Source organism: Diaporthe citri, assembly GCF_014595645.1.
Source record: "Diaporthe citri strain NFHF-8-4 chromosome Unknown scaffold_10, whole genome shotgun sequence".
Taxonomy (NCBI): Eukaryota; Fungi; Ascomycota; class Sordariomycetes; order Diaporthales; family Diaporthaceae; genus Diaporthe; species Diaporthe citri.
Window position 1 is genome coordinate 836796 of NW_025064855.1, and position 15046 is coordinate 851841.

The window sequence follows — 15046 nt, forward strand, 5'->3', positions numbered from 1 at the left end:
AAGATTGCAATAATTTAATATTTAAAATAATAATTACTTTAATAATTCTTATTATTAAAAATGCTATATAATCTTATATTAAGAATTTTAATGCTCTTAATATAAATATATAGCTTTTTAACTATATTATTAAAAAATATTTACTTATTTTAATATTAAAAGTTATTAATAATTTAAATAATAGCTATTATAATAACGTTATTTAAGAAAAGTATTTTAACTTAAGCTATAATTATAACCTTTAACTTATTAATTTTAATAATTCCATAAAAGTTAACCTTAATAAGCAGCTTATTCTTTTTAATGCTTAATATAAAAGTAAAGTTAAAGGCAATCTTTACAATCTTTATTAAAATCTTATTAGCTTAATTTTAATTATCTTTATTATTAATAATAATTAAATTGCCATTAATATTAAGCAAATAAGAATTATTATTATTAACATCCTTATTAATATTTATTAAATAAGCATTATTAATAATAACCTTATTATAAGAATTAATAAGATTAATAAGCTTATTTTTATCCTTATTAATATTTATTAAATAAGCATTATTAATAATAACCTTATTATAAGAATTAATAAGATTAATAAGCTTATTTTTATCCTTATTAATTAAGGCAATTTTAACTCTTCTTATAATCTTAGTAATAATTTTAATCTTTATCTTATTATTTATTAAAATTATAATTATAATATTTATTTTATTAATTAAGGTTATAATTATAATATTTATCTTATTAATTAAGGTTATAATTATAATATTTATAAGGAAATCTTAATTTTATTTAAGGGTTATAATAAAGCTACCTTTAATATTAATTATATTAATAATAATTATAATAATAATTATACTAAGTATATCCTTAGCATAAATAATAAATATAATATTTATTAAATAATTTTACTTGCTATTATTATCCTTATAAGGCATATTAATAAAAGTATTAAATAACTTTTATAAATTATTATTAATATTTTTTATTATAATAAAAAGAAAAAGATTTTATAAAAATTTAATAATTAAAATAAATATTTATAATATAAAACTTTGCAATTATTATATAATAATTATTAATTTATTCTTTAATTATAAAAAAAGTTAATAAGTTATAAATAAATTTAATAAAAGTTAATTTTAATATTATTATTAATAAATAATAGCAAAAAGCAATAATAATAATAAGATTAACTTTAAAATAATAATTATTAATAATATTAATAATTATAAAGTTATCTTTATATATTATAAAATATTAAAAAGATTTTAATTAAAGTATAAAAGATTAAAGTTTATATTAAAGGTTTAAGTTTAAAAAGTATAAGATTTTATAATTAATAATAGTAAAGTTAAAAGGAAAAGATATTAGCAGCAAGTTGCTTTTTCTTTAATAAAAAGGGGCTACTTTAGGTTTTTTAATTAATTTATTTACTTATATATAAAGCTTATTATTATTAATAAGCTTTTATAATGCAATATTTAAAGTTAATTTTATTATTATATTAGTAAAGTTATTTTTCTTATTTATTTACTTTATTTTAATAATCTTTCTTATTTTATATAACTTTTATAATAATATAATATTAATTATAAGGCATTTTTTTCTTTATTATTTTTAGCTTTATAAGGTATTTATATAAATTATATAAATTTATATAAATAATTAAAGATATATTTAATAATAAAAGTTATTTTATAATTATTTTAATTATTATAGCTAAAGAAATTTTAATATTTACTTTATTTACTATATTATAAATTTTACTTATTAGCATGCTTTAAATAATATATTTATACTTTATTAATAATTAATAAAAAATATTATTTATTATTATAAATTCTTTAATTTCCTTATAAGTCTTATTTATAAAGATAATAATATATTTAAATTAAAATATTAAGTTTTAATTATTTATAAATAATTTATTTATAAATATAAAAAGTTTTGCTATTTTAAAATTTAAAGATATATATTTAATTCCTTATATAGCATTATTTATTTATTATAATAATTATATATTTAAGCTTTTATAATTTCCTACCTTTAAGTTTTATATTTATATAGCTATTAAAAGATTATATAAAGCTTTTAATTAATAAATTAAAGCTATATATACTTTATAAGCTTTTTATTTAAGGTATTTTTAAAAAGTATTTTTAATTATTATATTAATAATTATAAATTTATTAACCTATTCTTTTTAATAAATAGTAATTAAATTAATAATATTTATAATTATATAAGCTTTATTATAATTTATTAAGTTTTTAAGCATTAGCTCTTATTTTAATTTTCCTTATAATTTTATAACTTTTATTTTAATCTTTTCTTTATCTTAAAATTTTAATATAAATAAAATTAATATATTATTTATTTATATATTTATTATTTTAAAAAGTTATATAGGCTTTATAATTATTAAGCAAGAATTATATATAAAGCAATTTATTTTAAGCTTTTATTAATAATATCTTTAATATATATTAAATTAATAAATATTAAATTTTATTATATTATATAAGAGTTAAATAATATAAATAATTATGCTTAAAAATATTTATTTTTTAATTTCTTTAATAGCTTTATAAAAATTATCTTATATAATTTTAACTTTACTTAAAAGTAGGCTTAAATAATATTTTAAAGTATAAAAATTATACCTTTTTTTTAAATTAATAAAAAGGTAAATATAAAGATTATTTATTAACTTATTTTTTAAATAATTAAGTTTTGCATTAAAATTAATTTCTTTTTATTATTATTATAACCTTAAATAATAAATTAAAATTTCTTATATAATTTTATAATTTTACCTTTTATTTCTTATATTATATAAAACTTAAAAAGATAATATTTATTATATTATTTTATTAATTATTTCTTAATTTAAAAAATACCTTTAATAATAAAATTATTAATTTCTATCTTATTAAATTCTTTAAATAATAAGCTTAATATTATAATAACTTTATCTTATTTTAATTTAATTACTAAATTATAATTTTCATTTTCTTTCTTTAAGATATATAATATAATAATGCAATCTTTTATTTTTAATAATAATAATTATATAATTAATTATATTTAAAGTTTTATAACTAAGTTTTTTATTTATAAAGATTATATTTCCTTATTATTATTTTAATAATATAATTAAATAATTATTAACTTAAATATTATAGCTTTATTTAATATATTTAAGATTATATTATAACTATTTATAATAATAACTTTATATAAACCTTTTTATTATTTTCTCTCTCTTTATATATAAACTTTATATTATAATAAGTATTTTATATTAAAGATAAGTTTAATCTTAATATTTAATGCATTTTATATTTACTATTTAATTATAATTTTTTATAATATTTTTATAACCTTTAAAATAGCTTTTACTTACTTTTATATTAATAATAATAATAATAACTTATATAATACTTATAAATAAATATTAAAAATTAAAAGCATAAGGATTAATTTATTTAATTTAATAATATTATTAATAGCTTTTATAGCTATTTATAAAATAGCATTATTATTTATATTATTATATAATTTAATATATAAAATTTTATATACTTATTTAAGGGCTTAATAATATTTTTTAACTTTCTTAATAAACTAATATACCTTTATAAGAACTTATTTATATTTAATTCTTATTATTTATGCCTTTAAATAAAATTTTAAAAATATAAGGTTTATTTTTATATTATATTTAATAATATTTAATAATTCTTAATATATATTAATTTAAATCATTTGCAGTATTTACTATATAGTTTTTATAAATATAAATTTTAAGAATTTCACTCTTTAAAAAGCAATAACTTAATTTATAATATAAAGAATTAAGCATTTACTTAAATATATTATATTAATTAACATTTTATAATTAAATTTATAATTATTATATAATATAAACTTAAAATGCCTAGGTATAAATTTATTTATTTAATAATAATAATATATCTTTTTAATCTTTATTATTGCTTATTTATTAATATTTAAATTACTAACCTTTTTAAGCATTTAATATAATTAATTTATTAATAGGTATTTATAGCAATAGTAAAGTTTCCTTATTTTTATTTTTAAAAGAAAATATATAGCATTAATAATTTAATTTAAGAAAAATTATAAATAACTTTATTTTCTAAGTATTAATATAATAATTATATTATTAAAGGAAATCATTTTATTTATAATATTATTATAATATACTTAAAGCTTATTTATATTTATTAAGCAAAGTAAAAATAAAGTTTATATTTAAATAATATAAAAGTTAATATAATTAATTAAGATAAAAACCTTTATTATATTAAGTAAATTAATAATTATCTTATTATTAAATTTAACTTTAACTTTTCTTATAATAATTATATTAATTTAATATTTTTAAACTTTTTTATTATAATACAAGGAATTGCTTATATTTAGCTATAAATATTAATAATACTTTTATATTTAGCAGAATTTTTTAAAAATAAATTTAATTATATTTATTCTTTAAGATAAATTAGCTAATTATAATAATTATCTTTATTTAAAAGATATTATTTTTAATAATTTAATGCATAAACGCTTTATTAACTAAGAAATTAATATTTATATAATAAACCTTCTTATTAAGTCTTACTTTTATTATATAAGTATTATCATTATAATTATTATCTTAATCTTATTTTTCTTTATATTTATAAAATTTATCTTTATTATTTATTTTATATTCTTTAAACTTATTTAAAAAAAGTATTAAAGTTATCCTTATAATCTTTATATTTATATTATATTAAGTAGCTTTTTTTTATTAAACATTGCTTATTAGCTAAATATTTAATTAATTAGCATTCCTTTTTTTTATAAATATAATATCTTTTCTTTTAAAGTTATCCTTTTTCTTTTCTTTTATAAGTATTATTACTTTAAGCTTTATAATTAATATTATAAAATCTTAGCTACTTAAAGCTTAAATAGCTTAAGTTTAATTAATTAAATTTTTAATTTCCTTAAAACGCTTAAAATTATAATTATTATCCTTTTCTTAGCTTTTAGCTATTATATTTATAATTAATATAATATTAATTTAAAACTTTATTTATAATATAAATTATAATTATATAGCTAAGGTACGTTTTTATTATAAATCTTAAATTTAAAAATAACTTTTTATATAATTAAGTTAATTTAAAAAAAGCTATTTTTAGCTTAAAAATTCCTTTATAAGCTTTAATTATTATTATTTTTAAATTTTTTTTTTAATATAATTTTAATTTAATGCTTATTAATAAAGTTATAGCTTATTAAGCATTAAATATAAAACCTTATATAAATCTTTATTTAAGTTTTATATTTTTATTTTTATAAATATTATTATTATTTAATTTATATAATAATATTAATAATTAAGGTTTATATTAAAATATATTTTAATTTTAAGATATATTATTATAAATATATTAATTTAATTTATAAAATAAAGATAATAAGCCTTAGCTTAATCTTTAAGCATTTAAGGAAAAACTATATAAAATTAATTTAGTTAAATTTTAATATAATAATAAATATTAAAAAATATCTTTATCTTATTATTTAATAAATTATATAAGTTCTTAATATATTTATAAAAATTATTAAAAAACTTTATAAATTATATTAATTTTATTAAATTTAAGTATTTATTAAGAATATATTATAAGAAAAGAGTTTTATATAAGTTATACTTTTTATTTAATAAAGGCATTTTTAAGGTAGTGTTGGCGGGTGCAGGGAATTATGTGAGAAATGGTATTGCATTAAATTCTGGTTAATTATAAAAAGCTAGCTTTTACGCTTATTTTAAATATTCTTTTAAGAAATTAACTCTTTTGTTTTCTTATATATTTAGTGCTTTAATTAAGCTTTTCTTATTTTTAAGAATTTTTAAAATATTTATCTTTTTCCTTTCTTTAATTCCTTTTTATTTTTATCTTCCTTTTTTATTATATTAAAGCTCCTTCTTAAGTTATTCTTAAGAAGGTTTAGCAAAACCTATTTTTTATTATTTAGGTAGCTTGTTTTTATTAATAATTTAACTTAAGCTAATTTTAATTTTATATATTTTTAATTAATAATAAGAAAAATAAAAAGTTAATTATAAGTTAATTATTTATTAATTTTATTTTTTCTTTTATTTTTATATTAAATATTGCTAAATTATTTTATATATTAGCTTAAAGCTTTAATTTAAGCTTGCATTTACTTTTAATTTATTATAAAAAAGAATTAAATATAATTAAACTTATAATAATATTATAAGTATTTTAAGATTATTTTTTAATTTTAAAATACCTTTTATACTTTTAATATTTTAATAAAATATTACCTTAATTATATATTAATATATTATTAAGCTTTAAATTTATTTTAAGTTTTTTATTAAAAATTATACTTAAAATATAATAATAATATAAACTTAAGATTAAAATAATAAATTTAAACTTTATAAATATTATTTAATATTAATTAAAAATGCTTTAAACTTTAATTAATATTTATTATTATTATTATAATTTTAAGCTTAAAGTAAAAGAGGTTATAATATAAAATTAAAATACTTACTTTACTTATTTATAAGTTTAATAAATAACATTATATTATATATTTTTATATTAATTAAATTATATAAAAAACTTAAATTTAAAGTATAACTTTATTTAAATTTTAATTAAACTTAAATTTAATTTATTAAGGATTTAATATAATATTAATAAATAAGGCATTAAATATAAATTTAAAGGGCTTTTTTTATTATAGCTTTATAATTTTTATTTTTTAATAAAATATTTTTTTATTAAGTTTATTTTATTTATTATATTTATTAATATCTTTATTTTTTAAACTTTAATTTAAGTATTTTATAATAATATTAAAAATAAATTCCTTAAAAGTAATTATTTTAATTAAAGATATTATTATTTTTAAGTTTTTTTATTTTATTATTATTTTAATAAGAATTATTATAATATATATATTATATTTTTAAGCTTAAAATCCTTTTAAACTTATTTTTATTTTAAAAATATCTTAAAATCTTAAAAATTATTTATTTTTTTTATTTAAAGTTAAAAAAGAAATTTTAAGAAATTTATTAAGAAAAAAGAAAAATTTAATTTTATTTATTATTAATTAAAGTATTAACTTTGCTTTAATTAAATTTTATAATTTATTGCTAATAATAAGTTAAGAACTTAAATTAATATTTTAAAAGTTTTACTTTTTATTAATATAATAATTTTATTATAAATAATTTTATTTATAATTTATAATTTAAATACTTTAAAGTTTAATAAAATTAATATTATTAAGATTTTAAATAGCCTTAAGATTATTATTTATTAATTCTTTTATTTAAATAATTAAATCTTAAAATTACTTAAGTAATATTATATTATTTTAAATTTAATAAAAGTAATTAAAAGCATTATTATTAAATAATTTATTTAAAAAAAATAAAAAAAAAAGCTTTTTATTTTTATAAATTTAATAATTAAACTTATTATATAAATTTAATTATAATTATTAAAGATATTATTTATAATAACCTTTATAATAATTTAAAAATATAAAAAGGAAAGATTATAAAATATAATTAAGAACTTAATAATATAAATAATATTTTTTTTATTATAACTTAGCCTTTTTATAAGGTGCTTTTATTATATTTAAAAAAGTAATTAATAAAAAAAAAGATTACTTATAAATTAATAAAGAATATTTTTTAATTAAACTTTAAATATATTTTATTAAAAGTTATTAATTAAGAATTTAAGTATTTTAAGTAAAATAAATATTTATTTATATAAAATAATTTTAATTAAAATTTATTTAATTTAAAAAGGCTAAATTTCCTTTAAAAAAGTTAAAATAATTTTAATTCTTTAAATTATTTTTAAAATAAAAACTTATAAGCTTAATAATTTTTATTTAAATTTAATTATATTAATATTATTAAAAAATATAATTAAGATTTATAAAATATAAATAAATTTATTAAAAGGTTTATAAAATTAAAATTTAACTTAATTAAGTTTAAAAATAAATTTAAATTATTTTAATAAAATATTAAAGTTTTTTTTTATAATAAATAATAAAATAATTTTAAAATAATTAAGCTAAGAGTTATAAATTTTATTTAATAGCCTTTAATAAAATTTAATTAAAGTAACCTTAATAATAATAAAATATAAGTTATAATTTTAATGCTTTTTTTAAAAAAAATAAGTTACTTAAAGTTTATTATAATTATATTTTTTAAAATTATAATATATATTAATATAATAAGCTTAAATAATTTTTTTTAAATAATTTATTAATAGCTTTTAAATTAAAGAAATTATTAATATTTCTTAGCTTATTTAAAAATACTTAAGCTAACCTTTTAAAGTATTTAAACCTTATTTATATTTAATTATATTATAATTAAAGTAATTATAATTTAAAAAGATATATTTATAATTAATTAAAGTTTTTATTTAAAAAAAAAAGGTTTAATTTATTTTATATAATTAAATATTATAAGCTTATTAAGATAAATTCTTTATTTAAAGAAAAGGCTTTATTAAAAGCCTTAAAAGTAATTTAAAAGCTTAATAATTAAAAAAAAGTTAACTTAATTTTAATATTTATAAATTTTATAAATTATATAATTTATATTAAGAAAAAGCTTAAAATTATAAATAATAATAAGCTTTCTTAAATAAATATTATTATAATTAAGAAAAAATATATAGCTAAGAATATTAAAAATTAAAATAAAGTTATAAAAATTATAAAAATTAATTATATTTAATATAAAGATTTTAAAAAGGTAAAAAATAATTAATTTTAAATTATTAATAATAAGTTATAATTAAGGAATAAAAAGAAAATAAAGAAAAGGAAAAACTTATTTATTAATTAAAATTAAACTTAAAAGAAAAATATTAAGTTTTTTATAATAAAAGTAAGCTTAATAAATATAATAAACTTAAAATTAAAGAAGTATATTTAATAACTTTTATTATTTAAAAAAAAGCAGCTTAAATAATTTTAATTATAATTATTAAAATAAGTATTATAAATATTTTAATGCTTAATAATATTAATTTAATTTTAATTAAATATTTATTAATAATATAATTTAAAATATATATTTTATTAAAGATACTTTTTAAGCTAATATATTTTAAGGATTATATTAAAGATTTATTTTTTAAAATTAGCATAATTATTTTTTTAAAAAATAATATTAAAATTAATATTTTAATTAATTTATTATAAATTATTTAATATTAAGTTAATTTTATTATTATATTTATTATAAATATAATTAATTAAGAATGTTTTAATTTAGCTTATTTAATAATTTATATAAAAATAAATAATTACTTTTTATAATTTATTTTTTTAAATATTAAAGTTAAAATAAATCTTTTATCTTTATTATATTATAAATATAATAAACTTTTATATACTTTATTTAATAATATAAACTTAATAATATATAATAAGAACTTTTTATTTTTAATTAAAGTTATAAAAAAGTAAATTTATATTAATTTAAATAAAATTAAAGCTATATTTTTTATTATTAATAATAAGGCTTTTAATACTTTATATTATATTCTTTTAAAAATACCCTTTTTTTTAAATATAAATTTAATATTTAAATAATTAAAAGAATATTTTTATGCTTATTTTATTCTTAATAATATTAAGGTAATATATAGTTTAAGATAAAAGAATTAAAAGCCTTTTAAAGTAGCTTTTTTTAAGAAAGTTTAAATTCCTTAAAAGTACTTATTAGCTTTTAAAAGTATTTTTTTATTTTTTTTAAGCTTTAATTAAAGCTTAATATTAATTAATATATTAATAATATTAATTTATTTTAATATTAAAATAAAAGAAAATAAAAAGGTTTTAAGCATTTTTTTAAATAAAGATATAAAAAGTTTAATTTTTATATTTATAAAAAACTTTTAAATTAAAGTTTAAAAAATTTATTAAATTAAAGAGAAAGGTTAATAAATATTAACTTATATTTATAATACTTATTTATAAAAAAGAATTATATATATTAAAAAATAAGTTAATAAGATTTCTTTTACTTTAATAATTATTAAATTAATTAATAAAACTTTTTAATTTTTAATTAAAACTTTTTATAAATAAGTAAGTATTAAAGTTTATTTTATAAATAATTATTCTTTTAATAATATTGTTTTTAAAGGCATAGTTAATTAAAAATTTATATATAAAGAAGGAATGAAATTAATTATAAATAAGAATTATAAAAATAAATATAATGCTTAAATTTAGCTTAAGTTTTCTTTAATTAATAAGGAATTAAGATTAATGCTTAATTAATTAAATGCTTTTTTATAAAAAAATTATAATTTCTTTTTAAAGTAAAAAAAAGAAATATTTATTTATTTACTTTTTAATTAAGAAAAATCTTTAATATAAAATTAATTTTATATTATTTAAATTAATATTAATATAATATTATTATAGTTTATTTAAATAATTTCTTATAAGGTATATTAAGTAAAAATGATTTAGCTTTTAAAAGCCTTAAAGAAAATAATTATTAAAATGCTTAGGAATTAATAAGTTAATAAAGTTATTAAGAAATTTTATATTATTTATAAAAATTAATAATTTCTTATAAAAAAGAAAAACTTTAATTATTAATTTATTAATAATATTTTAAAAGTTAATAAAGTTATAATTAAAAATATTTTTATTTTATTATTAATAAATAAGTTTATTAAAAAGTTTATAATATATAAAATATTATTTCTTTTTAACTTTTTTTTAAAATATAATTAAATTAAGCTAAATAAGAAAAGCTAAAATATTATAACCTTTTTTACTTTAATTAAATTATTTTAATAATATAACTTATTTATAAAAGCTATAAATTTTATTACTTAATTTATATAATATATAATTTAAATTTTTTATAATTTAATTTTTATAATATATAAATTTTTTCTTAATAATATTATAATTAAGGGTTTAAAGATAAATTATAAATATAAAAAAATATTTATTTTATTAAGAGTTTAAAAATATATAGCTAAGTATATTAAAAATCTTAATAATATTCTTTATAATTTTAAGTTAATTAAAAAAATAATTAATATTATTAAATTAAAATAATATAAATAATAAGTTAATATTATTAGCTATATTTATAAAATACTTAATTAATTTTTATTAAATAAAAAAATTATTAAAATTAATAAATAAAATATTTATAAGAATATAATTAAGTTTAAATCTTTTTTAAGCTTATTAAACTTTTATAAAGCATAAATATTTTTTTATAAGATTATTGCTAAGTTATTATTTAATCTTTTAAAGAAAGATATGCCTTATTAATAAACTTTAAATTATTAAAAAGCTATAAATACTTTTAAAGCTATAATTACTTTAAAGCTATACTTAATTAATATTAATTATTTTAATAATAAGATTATTTTTATAATAAATATAAATTTTAAGAAATAAAGTATATACTTTATATAAATTAAAAATAAATTATAATATTTAATTTAATATAAATATAATACTTAAATAAGGGTTAAAAAGCTATATAATATAATAAAATAAGAATATAAAGCTATTTTATATATAATTAAGTGCTTATACTTTTATATTTATAGCATTTACTTTATTTTAAAAATAAATTTTAATATTTTAATTTAATAATTAAAGGGATTTACCTTAAATATATTAAATATTTATATTATAAGGTAGTTAGCTATAATTAAGATATATAATTTTATTATTTATTATATTAAAGATTTTAAGAATATTATTATAAATATATTTTTTAAAAAGCTATTAAGGTTATTAAATAAAATAAATTATAAATTTAAAAGAAATATTAAAAATTAATATAATACTTTTTTTAATTAATTATTTTAACCTTAATTATTTAATTAAGAATTATTATTACTTAATAATTATTTTTAATTAAAAGTATTATTTAAAATTCCTTAATATCTTTATTATAAAACTTATTTTAAAAACTTAATATTATAATAATAATTATTTCTTTATAAAAAGGCTTATTATTTCTTTATTTATAAAGAAACTTTTTAAAAATAATTTAAAAAGGATTTATTATAATAATAAGTTATTAATAACTTTAATTAAAAATAAAAGATTATTAAGAATTATTATGCTTTTCTTAAGCATTATAAAAAAAATGCTATTTATTTTTAAATTTAAGCTATATATTATTAAAAAGGAATATATATTAATATTAAAAAAGCTATTATTAATTATTTTTATTATAATAAATAAAATATTTAAATTTATAATAATAAAATTATTTTAATTATATTAAATTAACTATTTATTAAGATTTATATTAATGTTTAATATTTATTTTTTAATTAAAAATATAATAAGTTAATTAAAGGATAATATAATTTAATAAAATAAATTAAAGCTATACTTTTTAAAATAGCTAACTTAAAAAGTATTAAAAAGTTCTTTATTTAAAAATTCTTTTTTAAATAAAGGCTTTTAATAAAGATAATAATAAATAGAAAATAAAAAAAATATAAGTTAATTTACTTAATATTTCTTAATAATTAAAATTAAAAAAATTATAATCTTAATATATAATTTTTATATTAATAATATTATTAAATATAAGCATTTTATTATTATAATTATTATTAAAAAGATGCTTAATAAAAGGATTAAAGGCTAAATATAAATCTTACTTTATACTTTCTTTATTAATTAAACTTTACTTAAAAGATTTTATAAAAAAAGTTTTTTTTATTTTTTTTATAGCTTTAAACTAATTATTTTAATTAAGATTATTATTTTTATATAATATATTTAAACCTAAACTTTAAATATATTTACTTAAAATACTTTTAATTCTTAACTTTAATTACTTTTTAATCTTTTATAAAATATAAATATAATAATTAAATTAATTTTAAATTATAAAAAGAAAGCTATATAATAAGATATATATTATAATTTCTTTTAATTTATTCTCTTAAAAAAAAATAACTTAATTTTGCTTATTAATAAGCAAAGGAAAGCTAATTATTTCTTATTTTAAAAATTAACTTATTATTAATTTAATTTTTTTATTATTTATAAAATTTATTATAATAATATTTATAAACTTTAAATACTTAATAATATTTACCTTTTAAGCATATTTTTATTAAAATAATTAAAAAGATTTATTAATTATTTTAAGATATAAGAACTTAAACTTTATTTACTTTAAAAAATTAATCTTATAGCTATTATAAATAATAACCCCTTTTTAAATATTTTAATAAAATTTAACTTATTTAATTTTATTTTAAATAATCTTAACTTTAATTATTATTAAAACTAATTAAATATATCTTTATTTATTACTTAAATATATTAATTATTTATAAGCTTAAACTTATTAAATTCTTTAAATTTTAATATTTAAAATACTAAATTTATAATATGCTTATATATAAAGCAAAGAAACTTAAGAAATAAGCCTTTATAATTTATTAATATTCCTTTGCTTTAATTAAATAATTTTTAACATTCTTAATATAACTAACTTAATAATACTTTTAAATCTTAGCTTGGGTATTTATTTAAGGGGGGGTTGTTTTCTTTTATATACGCATATATATATATTTATTATAATATAAAATTTCTTTTTTTTATATATATTAATTTATTTAATTAAATTTAGCCTTAGGTTTAAATATAAAATATTATATTTTTAAAAAATGCATTATAAAATTTATTATATACTTATTTATTATTTTCTTATTAAAATTAAAAACTTTCTTTTTTTTTAATAACTTAATTTACTTTTTCCTTTTTCCTTTTACCTTAATTATTATTTATATTTTATTAAAAACTTATTTTTATAGTTAATATAATGGAAATTTTACATTATAAAGTTATAATTATTAATTTTAAATAATACTAGCCTTTTTATTTTAAATAATATTAAAGTTAATTATTTCTTTAAGCTATATTATCTTATTAATAATAATTGCAAAACTAAGTATATCCTTAAACTTTACTTACTTAGCTGCTATAATTTTTTATATTTTTTTTATATTATTATATTTATTAAAGGTATAATTAAATCTCTTAATATAATAAATATAATTAATATAAGCATTATTATAAAAATTATATAAAAAGCAATAATTAAAAAAGGGAATTATAATAAAAATGTTTTTATTTATAATTAAGGAAAAATTGCAATTTATATGCTTTAGGTAATATTTATAAGGGGAAGCATTTTAATAATTATAAAAGGTTATAAGTAAAGCTGCTTAATAATAATAATTAAAATAATTATATATTATTATTATATACTTTTTATAAAAAGCTTTATTATTTTTTTTAATAATAATAATATTTATATAGCTTTTAATTAAATTCTTAATATTATTTAAAAATTATTCTTTTTATAATTTATTAAGAAACTTATTAAATAATTCCTTAATTACCTTTTTAAAAATAAAATTAATAAGTTATTAAGTAAGGTATTAATTTTATTTAATATTAATAATTTTATATATATAAATACCTTTTATAAAAGCATTATAAAAGATAGTTTTAATAAATTAATCTTTATTAAGAATGCCTTTTAGCTTAAAGAATATATAAATGCCCTTAATTAAGACTTACTTAGCTTATAAATTATAATAAATAGCTTAAGAAAGGAAAGAAAAATCTTTTTATATTAAATTTTTTAATCTTAATTAAAAAGGGTTTAATAATAAAAATATTATTATAAAAAGATATTAAAGGATAAAAAAATTATAATATTTTATTTTAATTTTAGCTTAACTTAAAGGCTAATTAAAATTAAAAAGATATTAAAAAAAGGAAGAAGGAAGAAAAAACTTAAGGGAAAAAAGGAAATTTATATATATAAAGTTGCTATAATAAGAAAAGGTAGGTAATATTAATAATAAATTATCTTATTATTAAAAAAAGTAATTTATTATCTTACTTTTAA